Source organism: Lactuca virosa, chromosome 7, assembly GCF_052849685.1.
Source record: "Lactuca virosa cultivar CGN04683 chromosome 7, Lactuca_virosa_CGN04683_v6, whole genome shotgun sequence".
NCBI lineage: Eukaryota > Viridiplantae > Streptophyta > Magnoliopsida > Asterales > Asteraceae > Lactuca > Lactuca virosa.
Window position 1 is genome coordinate 109,980,843 of NC_136432.1, and position 14,275 is coordinate 109,995,117.

Here is a 14,275-nt window from a genome sequence, read left to right on the forward strand (position 1 = left end):
CCATTTTCTTTGCACTACATTAACTTGTACTCTAATAACTATTTAAATTTCTACCTAATTTTATAGTTAATAAGTTTTGTTGTTCCTTTATAAATGAAATATTTTATTATATCAATTAGCATATAGGTTTATACAGCTGGTAATTTTCAAATGTAATACTAAATAAATAATCTATAATGTTAATTAAATTTTATCGAAAATCCACATTATATATATATATATATATATATATATATATATATATATATATATATATATATATATATATTATATTATATTATAAAAGAGGAAAATTTATTTGCACCACATTATTTTGAAACTCCCATGACCTTTCAAAATTCTAATAATACATAAATTGATTAGTTAACGTGATATATATATATATATATATATATATATATATATATATATATATATATATATATATATATATATATATATATATATATATATATACAGTAAAAGAGATAAACGAGGAAAAATCAATTGCACCGTATTATTTGTCCTATTAGCTTTACAACTTTTAATAATATATAAATTGATTACTTAATATGAGATTAATAAAAAGAAAAATTTTATATCAAAATTTTTGTCTTTGATAATTTTTTATAATAATATGTAGTTTTAAAATTAATTAATAATGTTAATAATGTGCAATAAGATAAAACTACAACCATTATCACATTTTTATAATAATATATTTTTTCCAAAATAAAAGAGGAAAAATTAGTTGCACCACATTACTTTGAAATTTCTAATAATACATAAATTGAATAATTAATGTGAGATAAATACAAAAATAAAAACTTTAGACTAAAATTTTAGGCTTCTATAACTTGTTATAAGAATAAGTGGTTTTAAAATTAATTGATAATGATAATAAATTGAAATAACATATTATAAAATATGAAAAATTACTTGTAGCACGATTTCTTTGAAACTTCAATGACCTTTCAAAGTTTTAATAATATATAAATTGATTAGTTAATATCAGATAAATAAAAAGGAAAACTTTATACCAAAATTTTAGTCTTTTATAACTTTTTATAATAATAAGTGGTTTTAAAATTAATTAATAATATTATAATATACAATAACATAAAACTACAAATTACATTATTATTACCATATTTTCTATTATAATCCATTTTTTCCAAAATATAAAAAAAGTTATTTGCACCACATTACTTTGGAACTCCTATAACCTTTCAAATTTTTAATAAACTCTCATGGTCTTTCATATTTCTAATAATACATAAATTGATTAGTTAATGTAAGATAAATACAGGGAAAACTTTATACCAAAATTTTAAGCTTCTATAACTTTTTATAATAACTAGAGGAAGAACACGCGCACCGTTGGCACGGGTTTGGATGGGTCCGTACGAATTTGGGCAATGGGTTTCCTTCAGGTTTAGATATATCCAGAGATAGTTATGCAATAGTTTTCCTTTTTACATATTATAGAAAAGCAAAAGCAATAAATAGGAATTTACTTTCATAGGACAAAATGGTCAAATTTTGTACAAAAATATTACATAGGACTAAAATGACGATGAACTATCTGGCAAGCTAAGACATTAATAACAATGCTTTAGTTCTTGGCAAATTTTATCGTGGAAAAATGACCTACTTCACGCATATAGATGTCAACCACCACTTTCTTCCTTTTCTTCATGATCCTATAAGAATCAAAACCATTAAACATCATTCAAAACTTAAAACTCAAAGTTCTTGCAAAACGGTTAGTTAAAATCTACCTGCAAAGGTGTTCATAGGGACCTTCTTGATAGACAACCATCATATCCATGAGCTCCAAACCTACACGTTGTTAACAATAATAAATGAGAAATGATTTTTTACGAATTGAAATTAACCAAAAGGGTAGGGGTAAGAAGCTTTGAAATAGCTTAAAGGGCATTCTGGTCATTAGTCATTACACAACAAATTTTCTTTTCCTTAACTGCTATTTGGCTCTGTTTATACACTTAAATCCATGAAAACCTTCCAATACCCTTTTGGTTGGACTAGTGGTTATTTTTTAAATAGTAGGAATTTTGGTCATTACCCAAAAATTTAACATCTGAAAAGAGAAGAAATGATGAAGGTAACCTTTTGTATTTAGTAGAATGTATCAGTGATACATGGTTAGATTTCCTACCAACTAAAACCTCCATCGTCAAGTTAGTCATTTTACAACATAAGTGTGTTCTAGAAAAGATAAAAAATTTCAAACATACCCTTTCCCTTGGCTCAGTGTGCCATGCGTACATGGTCAGACTACTATACAACATATGTATATCCGTTGCTAACTTTTTTCTCGAATGACTCTTGAACTAAAGATAATGGAGTTGCTTTCTGCCCGAGGTTTGTTTTTGAGTTTCATTCACCATTTGAATGAATGAATCCATTAAATTCTCTATCTCTTTCACTCCTCTTTCCTATTGTTTCGAAAATCCTTACTCCACATCTGCAGATGTACAAAAATGTTTTTCACCTATAACAAATGCACCACTCCTTCCATCTTTTGCATTAATAAATAAGAAAATAGTAAAAGTTGAAAGGCGATCAAATGGATAACAAACTAAAAGTGAATAATAAGAAGAAAAAGAAAGAAACCCACAGTTCTAAAAATTACAAATAAACAATGGGTTAAATGCAAGAAAAAACAGCATACTTCAACTTGTTTTCCTATAACAACATTGTAATTTCAAAAAGATAGAAAATTATAGCAATGTCGTTCAACTATAAACCAACTTTGACTGCGACAATTGAGTAGACTTTCCAAAGTATAACATATTAATAAGAAAAAAAATAAAGAGCAACAATATAATTGTGTAGAATTTTCGAATTATAATGTCATGATAAGAAAAATATTGAAAGTACAATGTTGAAGCGGAAAGAAATAGAGGTAGATGCTATAAAAGACAAATAAATGAAAGTACATTGCTAATTGTCAATTACGACATGTCAATTAAGTGTCGTTTTACCATGATGGTCGTTTTACCATGTTGCCATGTCAGTCTGCGTATGTGTGTAAAGGGCAAGAAATTAAATTCATTAATAATCATAACTACATACATATACAACTACCCAATGATGAATTTTTGCAGACAATCCAACAAAGAAGATGTAATTAAACGGATGTGAAACTTATATATTAATATATAATAAAAAGGAGATTAAATAAAAAGAGTTCAATAAACCCTCACTAGGGTGACAAGATTTTGGGCATAATGTGAGAACCCGAACCTTTTTCAGTCAACGAAAGTCAAATCCCGTTAAATAAAATTTTGAATTTTATTCTTTTTGTCAAAATTGTAAGGGATGAAAACAACTTAGATTATATAAATTAAATTTATACAAGTGTCGGGTCTAAAATTAGTGCGAAAAATGAAGTTTTTCTTCGAAAATCAGCCAAGTCTCGAGCAACCCGGTGTTCACAGCCGTAAACCGTGGACGGTTGGGTGGACCCCACCACCGACCATGAACCCAACCTATATATTTGTGTTCATACCCTCATTTATACTTTTCTGGCCGAAAACACCACTCTCTCTCTCTCTCTAAAAACATCAACCGAAAACTCAAGTTTCCTCTTCATCTATCACTCAAACCACCTTAGAACTCATTTTGGAGCATCAAGCATTCATCCTTTCATCAAATCAAGCATTCCTTGTTCTTGAGTTCACGGCCATAAACCCTTCAAACCTTCAAATCTTCAAGGGCCGAAATCAGTTCACGGCCGTAAACCCTTCAAATCTTCATATTTCACCAAGAACACCAAGAACAGGCTGTGAACCACTCAAAACCCGTAAACCCTTCAAAGGAAGAGAACCGTTCACGACCGAGAACAGTTCACGGCCGTAGTCCTTTCACGGCCGTAATCAGCCCTACATCGTGAATCTTGGCTGCAAACCTACTTTTCCTCCTCGATCGAGTCTCGGTAACATTCCTTAACCAAAAGCAAGTGTTTTTCTAACACTTTAACTAATGGATTCGCTAATTTAAATACAAATATGTGTTTAATTATTACTATGATTCCATTAAACTTTGCGTACAACAACTCGAGGGTCCTCATTTCCAGTCTCGTTGTCCGGCACATACACGCAACCAACTGTGAGTTCATACCCCTACGCTTTCTCTATTTTAACGTTTTCAGGGGGGATACAAGCCAAACACAAATAGTTTTTGTGAACTTTATACACATAATTTCAACGGGATTAAAACTTATGCAATTGATACAACCAAAAGATCACCACATTTTTATAAAGTATTTAGATATTTTATCCCTTCTGTAACATGCTGAGAATAAGGGAAGTTTTCAACAGACAACTATAATTGCATAGTTTTCAGAACAATACATGAACCGAGTACCTAATATACATGCAAACTATAATAGGTATAGTTTGGGATTTCAATACACAGTTTTACCATCTCAGGATTATACATTATACATTAACAATCATTTAAACTATGACATATATAGTTTATGGTATACATTACTACTTTCTGAATACAAGAGTACCATACTAAGTAATTATTTAAGTATAATTATTACTACTCTGTAAAGTATACATACGATTTCAAGTACAAGATAACGATACAAAACAACACGTAAATTAGTTAATACAGGGTTGTGAGACACTACTTCAATTTGTACCCTTCGGGGTACGAAATTAAATCCTAACGTAGTATAACCAGAGTCTCCTGGAGGGAGAGCGTGAGATTTGTGAATAGATCTATTCGGGACTGACAATCCCACACCTGAACTGCTAGCTACAGTTAGGCAGGCAGGCCTAGGGTGACAAATGTCATAATATCCGACACTTGAAGAACGTCGTAAAGGTCACTAGGTCATATCAAGCATGGTTATACGAACTCACAACAGTATAAACTAACCATTTGTTTACGGAAATTCATTTCTTCAATTAGTTTTATTTTCATTAGTAGAACTATCATACATTACAACTGGAGGATTCCAGGGAATTCGAATACATGGTTTTGTTTAAGTAATAAAACTACTATACATTCTGGTGCTTGCCAGGGTTTTCATACAATGCATTATTTACATTACTGGTAGTAGCCATGGATTTCATACAAGTACTTTCATACACAAAGACAGAATTCAATAACGAACTTACATTTGGTTTAGGGTTGAAGACTACATTTTTACTAAAGAAAATATTGGATTTTCTTGGAAACATACAAACATTTTCACAGATTCATCATCAGGTTTTCATTACAAAAACATGCTTATGAACTCACCAGTTTTAATGCTTATACTCTTTCAAAAACCGCTTGTATTCTCAAGAAATCAGTAGACAGGTACTTCTGCAGACTTTTGAGAAGACGGGGCGTATAGAGTCACGTCTTCTATATTTTGCTATACTTTTGATGTATACAAACTATGTATCAAACAGATGTAAATATTTTACTTATTCAATGTAATGGTTGTGTTTACTTTGATTACTATGATGCAATTGTTATGATACTATACATGACGTCCTCCTCCCCTGAACGTTTCCGCCGTTCCGGTTTGGAGGTGTGATAGATTGGTATCAGAGCCTTTGTTTATAGTGAACTAAGTATACCGAACCTTAAGTAATTTACAAGAAGTATACAAGTATACATACATACTACAAAACCGTATCATAGTAAGAACTACATAAAAGTATTTAGGATGAGTTGGGCACTATGGTTAAACCTGAATAGTTATGTAATCATATGTGGGGCCAATATAACCTGATCAACTATATTTGTCCGAGATATGACCAACATGTGTTTGGGAGTGACTGTGGTGTTGCGACGAGTCTAAAACTTACCAAATCCGATACTAATGAAGCACATAGTTAAAATACTATAGGAGTATTTTATAGTTCTATAACACTACACAGAATTGCTACAAGTAGTACTAATCCTCATAAATGAAAGACCTACAATTCCTTGTTTATGTTCCCTTATTGTAGATCTCTATTAACATTGTAGGGTCAAGATACATCTTGTTCGAAAGTATCCGACTCTTGATCATTATAGAAGGCTTATCGTTATTTTCCCCTTGTATCTTTTAGAGAAAGATGCCTCCCAAGAAGAGACCCAACAGAAAGAACAACGATCCTCCACCACGCCACCTCCTCAGTTCGATCCTGTGATGTTCCAGGCAACAGTTACAGCCGTCGTGGCTGCCGTGATGTCGCAGATCAATTCTGGCGGCACTAGCAGGTCGGGTAGTGGTACCCATCCCCTCAATCTCGAAGGCGGCCAGGGACACTCGAGGGAGTGTTCCTACATGAACGCAAAACCCAAATCATTTGACGGCAATGGAGGTGTCATTGCCCTAACTCGCTGGTTCGAGAAGATCGAATCAATTTTCGAAATCCGTGCATGCCCCGAGGCAAGCAAGGTGAAGTTCGCCGCCTGCACCTTCACCGATAGAGCACTAACTTGGTGGAATAGCCGAGTCAAATCCCTAACTCTGCCGGTGGCCAATACGATGAGTTGGGAAAGTCTGAAGGAACCGATGCTCGTAGAGTACTGCCCTCGGGGTGAGATGCAAAAGCTGGAGCATGAGCTCTGGAACCTGAAGATGAAGGGTTCCGACATTGCTGCATACACTGCTAGGTTCAGCGATCTGGCTCTTCTCTGTCCCGGGATGGTCACCCCGGAAAGCAAGAAAATTGAGAGGTACATATGGGGATTGACACCCCCAACTCAAGGGAACGTGTTGGCTGCTAAGCCTCTCACATTTGACAGCGCTAAGTGTCTAGCGCAGACTCTTATAGATCACAGGGTTGATCATGAAACAGTAGCAGCCGTTCCCGAACCACCAAAGGAGAGCGGCGGGAATAAAAAGTTTTGGAACAAGCGCAAGGGCCAATCTTTGCAGGAGCCCTCCAAGAAACAACAAACAATGGCAGCCCACGCTGCTACTACTCCTGATGCTGTTCCAACCACCCAAGCACCTACCAGTAGATGTGCTGGTACTATTCCAAGGTGTGACAAGTGCAATTTTCATCATCACGAACCCTGCCATGATTCGCAATGCAACAACTGTGGCAAGAAGGGACACACAGCTCGTTATTGCAAGACTCCAGCACAACCAGCCAATCAAGGTCCTGGAGCTGGAGTAGGCCAAGCCTGCTATGGTTGTGGAGAGACCGGGCACTTCAAGAGGAATTTCCCCAAAGCAACAACTACTAGGAACACAGGGAGGGTTCTAGCTATGGGCCAGGAGGAAGCTGTCGCTGATCCCACCGTAGTTACGGTTACGTTCCTCCTCGAAAACTCTTATGCATGCATTATTTTTGATAGTGGTGCGGAGATAAGTTTTGTTAGTCATGCATTTGAACATCTACTCAAGCATAAATCCCAACCTTTAACCGAAACATTTACCGTCGAGATGGATAACGGAAAGAAAGAGAGCACTAACGACGTATTCATAGGCTGTACCCTTACCCTAAACGACCATTCTTTTCTAATTGACCTTATGGCAGTCTCCATAAAAAGATTCGATGTCATCATCGACATGGATTGGTTGAGCCCCAATCGTGCTGATATCCTTTGTTATGATAAATCCATTCGTCTCAATCTGCCATCTGGCGAAACCCTCATTATCTATGGTGATAAACTCAGCTCAAGCCTTCATATCATTTCATGCATCAAAGCCCGAAAACATATGCGAAAGGAGTGTCATGCATTCCTAGCCCATGTCGTTAACAAAAAACAAGAAGTTAAAGACCTCGAGAGCATCCCCGAAGTCTGCAACTTTCCTGATGTCTTCCCCGAAGATCTTCCCGGAATCCCTCTCGAGCGCCAAGTCGAGTTCCTAATCGAATTAATCCCCGGAGCTACTCCCATAGCCAAATCCCCTTACCGTCTAGCGCCGACGGAAATGCAAGAGTTATGCAGCCAATTCAATGAACTACTAAACAAGGGATTCATCCGACCAAGTTCCTCACCCTGGGGAGCCCCGATCTTATTTGTGAAAAAGAAGGATGAGTCCTTTCGGATGTGCATAGATTATCGCGTACTGAACAAGCTCACCATCAAAAACCGCTACCCCCTTCCCAAAATCGACGACCTCTTCGATCAACTCCAAGGAGCTAGCTACTTCTCAAAGATAGAACTAAGATCAGGGTACCATCAGCTACGAGTCCTGGAGAGTGATGTTCCGAAAACAGCTTTCCGAACTCGGTATGGTCACTACGAGTTTGTAGTAATGCCCTTTGGTCTAACCAACGCACCCGCGATATTCATGGATCTGATGAATGGGGTGTGCCGCCCATTCCAAGACAAGTTCGTGATTGTATTCATAAATGATATACTTGTCTATTCTCGGAGTGAGGAAGATCACAGACAACATTTGAGACAAGTGTTGGGAACTCTAAGGACGGAGAAACTATATGCAAAATTCTCAAAGTGCGAATTCTGGATCAGAAAAGTAACTTTCCTCGGTCACGTGGTTAGCGAAGAAGGCATACACGTGGACCCTTCCAAAATTAAAGAGATCGAGAATTGGTCAGCACCGAAGACACCCACAGAAATCCGTCAATTTTTGGGTCTTGCTGGCTACTATTGCAGATTTATCCAGAATTTCTCCAGGATTGCTAAGCCTCTTACCGCCCTGAATCAGAAAGGTGTAACCTTTAGTTGGGGAAAACAACAAGACACTGCGTTCCAGACTCTGAAGCAAGCCCTGTGCAGCGCACCTATCTTGTATCTTCCAGAAGGGACGGAGGACTTCGTGGTCTATTGCGATGCATCCAATCAGGGGCTAGGCTGTGTGCTCATGCAGCGAGGAAAAGTTATTGCTTATGGCTCGATACAACTGAAGACACACAAAGTCAATTATATAACTCATGATCTGGAGTTGGGAGCAGTGGTCTTCGCATTAAAGATTTGGAGACATTACCTCTACGGAACCAAGTGCACCATATTCATTGACCATAAAAGCCTTCAACACATTTTTGACCAAAAGGAACTTAATATGAGGCAACGACGATGGGTAGAGCTACTCAACGATTACGAGTGCGAAATACGCTATCATCCCGACAAGGCCAATGTTGTAGTAGATTCCCTCAGCTGGAAAGAGTATTCAGGTCGCAGAATGAAGGCACTTACAATGACTATCCGTTCCCATTTGTCTGCACAAATCAGAGAGGCTCAGCTGGAAGCCTTGAAACTAGAGAACATGTTGGATGAAGCCTTGAGGGGAATGGAAAAGAACTTAGAAGTCAAGGGAGACGGAGTTTATTATTTTATGAACCGGATCTGGACCCCAAAGTTCCGCGGTTACAGGGAGTTTGTCATGAACGAAGCTCATAGGACTAGATACTCCATTCACCCAGGTTCGGATAAGATGTATCTGGATCTCAAAAAGCTCTATTGGTGGCCAAACATGAAAGCAGAAATTGCTATCTTCGGGGGAAAGTGCTTGAATTGCGCCAAGGTGAAGGTGGAATATCAAATGCCCCCAGGTCTACTTCAACAGCCAGAAATACCTGAGTGGAAGTGGGAACGAATCACAATGGACTTCATTACCAAACTGCCCAAGACCCCGAGTGGCCATGACACTATCTGGGTAATCGTCGACAGATTGACTAAGTCTGCCCACTTCCTGCCAATCAAAGAAACATACAAGATGGAGAGACTGACCCGAATCTACATCCAAGAGATAGTTCGACTACATGGTGTGCCTGTGTCCATTATCTCTGATCGATATAGCAGATTCACCTCGAGATTTTGGCAGTCATTGCAAAAGGCTCTTGGAACTAAGCTGGATATGAGCACAACTTACCATCCACATACAGACAGGCAGAGTGAGAGAACCATTCAAACCCTAGAAGACATGCTAAGAGCATGCGTTATCGAATTCGATAAGTCGTGGGATACCCATTTGCCATTGGTCGAGTTCTCTTACAACAACAGCTATCACACTAGCATCAAGGTTGCTCCATTAGAAGCCCTCTATAGCCGTAAGTGCAGATGTCCACTGTGTTGGGCTGAGGTGGGTGACACGCAGCTAGCTAGAGGTCAAGTCCCTGATAGCACTCTCGCTGGCCCAGAAATCATCCGAGAAACTACAGAAAAGATCGTACAAATTAGGGAACGATTAAAGGCTTCAAGAGATAGACAAAAGAGCTACGCCGACAAAAGACGAAAACGTTTCGAGTTCCAGGTTGGTGACCGCGTCCTGTTAAAGGTCTCACCCTGGAAAGGCATGATATACTTCAGAAAGCGTGGAAAGCTAAATCCGAGATACATTGGGCCTTTCGAGATCCTCGCCAGAATCGGCCGCGTAGCTTACAAACTCCGTTTACCCCAAGAGCTTAGCAATGTACATCCCGTATTCCATGTGTCAAACCTCAAAAAATGTCTATCTGACGAGACTCTTGTAATTCCACTCGATGAAATCGAGGTCAATGAGAGTCTTAACTTCATGGAAGAGCCAGTCGAAATTATGGATAGGGAAGTCAAACGAACGAAACAAAGTTGCATCCCGATAGTGAAGGTTCGCTGGAATGCCAAGCGGAGAACTGAATTCACTTGGGAGCATGAAGACCAGATGATACATAAGTATCCGCATCTCTTTCCCTAGTCCGTAATGGTTCTCGTTTTTGAATTTCGGGACGACATTCCCTCTATCGGGGGGATGATGTGACAACCCGAATCTTTTTCAGTCAACGAAAGTCAAATCCCGTTAAATAAAATTTTGAATTTTATTCTTTTTGTCAAACTTGTAAGGGTTGAAAACAACTTAGATTATATAAATTTAATTTATACAAGTGTCGGGTCTAAAACTAGTGCGAAAAGTCAAGTTTTTTTCGAAAATCAGCCAAGTCTCGAGCAACCCGGTGTTCACGGCCGCAATCGTGTTCACAGCAGTGAACTGTTCACGGCCGTAAACCGTGGACGGCTGGGTGTACCCCACCACCGACCATGAACCCAACCTATATATATGTGTTCATACCCTCATTTATACTTTTATGGCCGAAAACACCACTCTCTCTCTCTCTCTCTCTAAAACCATCAACCGAAAACTCAAGTTTCCTCTTCATCTATCACTCAATCCACCTTAGAACTCATTTTGGAGCATTAACCATTCATACTTTCATCAAATCAAACATTCATTGTTCTTGAGTTCACGGCCGTAAACCCTTCAAACCTTCAAACCTTCAAGGGCCGAAATCAATTCATGGCCGTAAACCCTTCAAATCTTCATATTTCACCAATAACACCAAGAACAGGCCGTGAACCACTCAAAGACCGTAAAACCTTCAAAGGCAGAGAATCGTTCAAGACCGAGAACAGTTCACGGCCGAGAACAATTCACGGTCGTAGTCCTTTCATGGCCGTAATCAGCCCTACATCGTGAATCTTGGCTGCAAACCTACTTTTCCTCCTCGATCGAGTCTCGGTAACATTCCTTAACCAAAAGCAAGTGTTTTTCTAACACTTTAACTAATGGATTCTATAATTTAAATACAAATATATGTTTAATTACTATTAGGATTCCGTTAAACTTCGCGTACAACAACTCGAGGGTCCTCATTTCTAGTATCGTTGTCCGGCACATACACGCAACCAACTGTGAGTTCATACCCCTACGCTTTCTCTCTTTTAACGTTTTTAGGAGGGATACAAGCCAAACACAAATAGTTTTTGTGAACTTTATACACATAATTTCAATGGGATTAAAGCTTATGCAATTGATACAACCAAAAGATCACCACATTTTTATAAAGTATTTAGATATTTTATCCCTTTTGTAACAGGCTGAGCATAAGGGAAGTTTTCAACTCACAACTATAATTGCATAGTTTTTAGAACAATACATGAACCGAGTACCTAACATACATGCAAACTATAATTGGTATAGTTTGGGATTTCAATACACAGTTTTACCATCTCAGGATTATACATTATACATTAACAATCATTTAAACTATGACATATATAGTTTATGGTATACATTACTACTTTCTGAATACAAGAGTACCATTCTAAATAATTATTTAATTATAATTATTACTACTCTGTAAATTATACATATGATTTCAAGTACAAGATAATGATACAAAACAACACGTAAATTAGTTAATACAGGGTTGTGAGACACTACTTCAATTTGTACCCTTCGGGGTACGAAATTAAATCCTAACATAGTATAACCACAGTCTCCTGGAGGGAGAGCATGAGATTTGTGAATAGATCTATTCGGGATTGACAATCCCACACCTGAACTGCTAGCTACAGTTAGGCAGGCATGCCCGGGGTGACATATGTCATAATATCCAACACTTGAAGAGCGTTGTAAAGGTCACTAGGTCATATCAAGCATGGTTATACGAACTCACAATAGTATAAACTAACCATTTGTTTACAGAAATTCATTTCTTCAATTAGTTTTATTTTAATTAGGAGAATTATCATACATTACAACTGGAGGATTCCAGGGAATTCGAATACATGGTTTTGTTTAAGTAATAAAACTACTATACATTCTGGTGTTAGCCAGGGTTTTCATACAATGCATTATTTGCATTACTGGTAGTAGCCGGGGATTTCATACAAGTACTTTCATACACAAAGACAGAATTCAATAACGAACTTACATTTGGTTTGGGGTTTAAGTCTACATTTTTACTAAAGAAAATATTGGATTTTCTTGGAAACATACAAACATTTTCACAGATTCATCATCAGGTTTTCATTACAAAAACATGCTTATGAACTCAGCAGCTTTAATGCTGATACTCTTTCAAAAACCGCTTGTATTCTCAGAGTAGACAGGTACTTCCGCAGGCTTTTGAGAAGACGAAGCGTATAGAGTCACGTCTTCTATATTTTTCTATACTTTTGATGTATACAAACTATGTATCAAACATATGTAAATATTTTATTTATTCAATGTAATGGTTGTGTTTACTTTGATTACTATGATGCAATTGTTATGATACTATACATGACGTCCTCCACCCCCGCACGTTTCCGCCGTTCCGGTTTGGGGGTGTGATACATAATATCACAAAAAGCCCCCCTCCCCACCTAAACAGTTGGTATGATATGATGAATAAACTAAAACAATCTTGTTTTTTATGTTTATAGCCTTTGAAACAAAGCATAAAGTAAATAGCTTTTATTTCATCAGTGATTCAAGCATATACATGAATCCTGGTGTGGTGAGATCATAAAACATGTTTATTAGAAAAGACAAATTTACCCCTTTTAAAGGGTCAACAATTTTCTGTGATAGTTTTTGCTCATCTTTTGTAGGGTTGGACAGTTTTGTGGTTCATAATCAGCAGGAACCACAAACTAATGCAATTTCATCAAAATTGTTGCTATATTTGTTATCCTTAGCATGGAACACCTGCCCAAATATCATACTTGATTGACAATTGTAACCTGATTCAGATAACCAATGCTTGTGAACTAATTTAATCAAAACAAATACTTGAATTACAAAAAACCTAATTCATTCCTAAAAATGAAACCACAATACAAGCTTCATAATCAATTAATTACTAAAAAGAAAAAAACATGACTATTTGGATTACAAAACCCCAATCTAATACCAAAATTCCAAGTCAAAAGCATACCTGAAATCGGTTAAAAACATACAAAAATTTGGATAGATGTAGATATGCAAGGATACATTCGGGATTTCAAGGCTTCAAGTGACGGGGAGAGTATGAAATGACTTGTCGTCACCTTGTTTTCTGAAAGTCATTCGTCTCCTTGGTTTCTGAACGGTGTGCCTTTAACTCGGTAACAAACTGTTTCTCTTAAAGACCCGAAACATATATAATCGCAATGGAAAAAAAAGTGAGGAAACCATAAAAATCATATATCTGAAACCTAAAACACCAAATATAGAATACACATGAAACGAAATTGAAGAGATCTAGTATACATGATTGATAATTAAAAAACTCATAATCAACTATTGGATCACTGGTAGTTGCTTTCGGATAGCACTGCACAATGCATCAATAGTTATACATGTAAATGTCTTATGCAATTCTGAAGCACAAATCGGGTATCTATAGCTATTTGTAAATATGATCCAACACACACAAATAAATATTGATGAAACCTAGAATGTGAAAATGATGAATCAGCGGACGACATCCTACCAAATTTTGTGTATTTTTTTAGGGAAATACAATTGGAGGGTGTAGAAAAGAAAGGGGATGAAACTACACCGTTGTGATGAGGCTACATACCAGATCGAAGGACAAAAACCGTCCGAGGAGTCGGAGGACGTGGTGGTGAC